The sequence below is a fragment of the Mandrillus leucophaeus genome, unplaced genomic scaffold (genome assembly GCF_000951045.1).
Source record: "Mandrillus leucophaeus isolate KB7577 unplaced genomic scaffold, Mleu.le_1.0 Scaffold354, whole genome shotgun sequence".
In the NCBI taxonomy this organism is placed as follows: Eukaryota; Metazoa; Chordata; class Mammalia; order Primates; family Cercopithecidae; genus Mandrillus; species Mandrillus leucophaeus.
This window is the reverse complement of record NW_012103743.1, coordinates 1,902,180-1,904,780: the sequence shown is the minus strand read 5'-3', so window position 1 is coordinate 1,904,780 and position 2,601 is coordinate 1,902,180. Positions and strand designations below refer to the sequence as shown.

The window sequence follows — 2,601 nt, the reverse complement described above, 5'->3', positions numbered from 1 at the left end:
TTTTTTGAGACAGAGTCTCGCTCTATTGCCCAGGCTGGAGTGCAGTGGCGCAATCCACTCACTGCAACCTCCACCTCCCGGGTTCAAACGATTCTCCTGCCTCAGCCTCCCCAGTAGCTGGGACTACAGGTGCATGCCACCACACCCAGCTAACTTTTCGTATTTTTAGTAGAGACGGAGTTTCACTGTGTTAGCCATGATGGTCTCGATCTCCTGACCTTGTGATTCGCCCACCTCAGCCTCCCAAAGTGCTGGGATTACAGGCATGAGACACTGTGCCTGGCCTGATATATTCTCTAGTCTTAAGGAGCTCAATCCAATGAAAGATATAGAAAAAAAGGCAACTGTAATCCAGATAAATGCTATAGGCTAAGACTAGAAACTATAGGAGCTTAAAAAAGAACAGAGGGTACAAGGAAGGCTTCCCAGAAGGGTAACATCTGAACTAAATTTTAAGAAGTAGGAGTTATCCAGAAGAAAGGTGTTCTAGGTAGAGGGAGTAGCAGCACATAAAAAGGCAGAGAGGATAGTGTTACACTTTGAAGGAACAAGTAGCTTGGTATGACTGGGGTCAGAATAGGAGAGAGGTGGTGAGAAGGTAAAAGGGCGAGGTGAAGGACAAGCACTGAAACTGAAAAGATGCACAGAAGCCAGATTCTAACAGGTATTTTATGTCATGCTTGGAATTTAGACTTTTTCCAGAAAATCACTGGCAAGTCATAAGTGGTTTTAAACCAAGAAGTAAAATGACAAGATCTGATTTACAGAAATCACTCTGCACCAGTGTTAGGGGAAAAATTTTCAATTACAAGGCAGTAAATGGTAAGAGGTGATGAAGGAGTAAACTAGGGGAGCAGCAGTAAGGATAGAGAGAAGGAGGAAGAACTATGTAAGAGAACCTGATGACTACCAGTGGTAGATACAGAAGATGTTTTCAGATCAGTTTTCTTGTCTCTTAATAGACACTACAAATAAATGGGCTAATATATTGTTAGTAGTAGTATACAATTCAACTGGTACAACTTTTCAGGTAGGTAACTACATGATACAAATGAAAAGCCTTAAAAATGAATATACTCTTTTAATTCAGGGATTCCACTTTGCATAATTGAATCTAAAATAGTATTAATAATGTTTTTACACCCAAGATAATAGAAAACATGCTATTTTCACAAAACTTGCATACAAATGTTCACAGCAGTGGAAACAATCCAAATGTCCACCAAGTGATGAATGGATAAATATGTGTTATGTGCATATAATGGAATATTATTCAGCCATAAAAAGCAATGAAGTAATGACACATATTACAACATGAATAAACCTTTAAAATATTATGCTAAGTGAAATAAGCCAGACACAAAAGGCTTCCTTTTGAGAATGATTCTATTTACATGAAATGTCCAGAATAGACAAAATCCATATAGAAAGTAGATTCTGCTAGGCGCGGTGGCTCATGCCTGTAATCCCAGTACTTTGGGAGGCCACAGCAGGTGGATCACCTGAGGTCAGGAGTTCAAGACCAGCCTGGCCAACATGGTGAAACCCCATCTCAACTAAAAATACAAAAAAAATTAGCTGGGCATGGTAGTGGGTGCCTGTAATCCCACCTACTTTAGGAGGCTGAGGCAGCAGTGGCAGTGAGTCGAGATAGTGCCATCGCACTCCAGCCTAGGCGACAAGAACAAAATTCTGTCTCAAAAAAAAAAAAAGTAGATTCAGGGATTCCACTGGTTGCCAGAGGCTGGAGGAAAGGGGAAGAGGAGGAATGGGGATATTTATAAGCATGGCTTTTCCTTTATTAAAAAAAAGTGATTACAGGTAAAATTTACCATTTTAACCATTCTTAAATGCACAGTTCTGTAGGAATAAGTACATTTACTTTGTTGTCTAGCCATCACCATTGTCCATCTCCAGAATGTTTTAATCTTCCCAACCAGAAACTCTGCATCCATTGAACACTCCCTATTCTCCCCCTCTCCAAGCTCCCGGCAACCACCATTCCACTTTCTGTCTCTCTAGATTTGACTACTCTAGATACGTAAGTAAAAGCATACAACATTTGTCCTTTTGTGTCTGGTTTATTTCATTTAGTACAACATCTTCAAAGTTCATCTGTCAGAACTTCCTTTCTTTTTAAGGTAATATGTACAGTATCCCATCACATTTATATACCCCATTTTGTTTATCCATTCATCCCTTCATCACCACACCCAGCTCAATTTGTTCTTGTATAGATCATGCGTTTGGTGTCATATTAAAGAAGTCTGTTTAACTCAAAGTCATGGTGTGCAAACCAACACTTTGGTTGCACACATGTGTTGCGTTGCTTCTGTGCCTTTTAAAATTTTAGCCAATCTAATAGTGTGCAGTAGAATCTCACTGTAATTTTAATTTGTATCTCCCTAATGTTGAATATCTTTTTGCGTGCATATTTACCGTCTGCACTTTTTTTTTTGTTTTGAGACGGCGTCTCGCTCTGTCACCCAGGCTGGAGTGCAATGGCATGATCTCGGCTCACTGCAATCTCCACCTCCTGCGTTCAAGTGATTCTCCTGCCTTAGCCTCCCCAGTAGCTGGGATTACAGGTGTCTGCCATCA

General features: G+C 40.4%; 1 protein-coding gene across 2 annotated transcripts in view; it reads right to left on the bottom strand.

The window, feature by feature from the left end:
• PSMD5 (proteasome (prosome, macropain) 26S subunit, non-ATPase, 5) overlaps positions 1-2,601 on the bottom strand; it is a 33,781-nt gene that overhangs the window by 15,790 nt on the left and 15,390 nt on the right. The window lies entirely within an intron of this gene.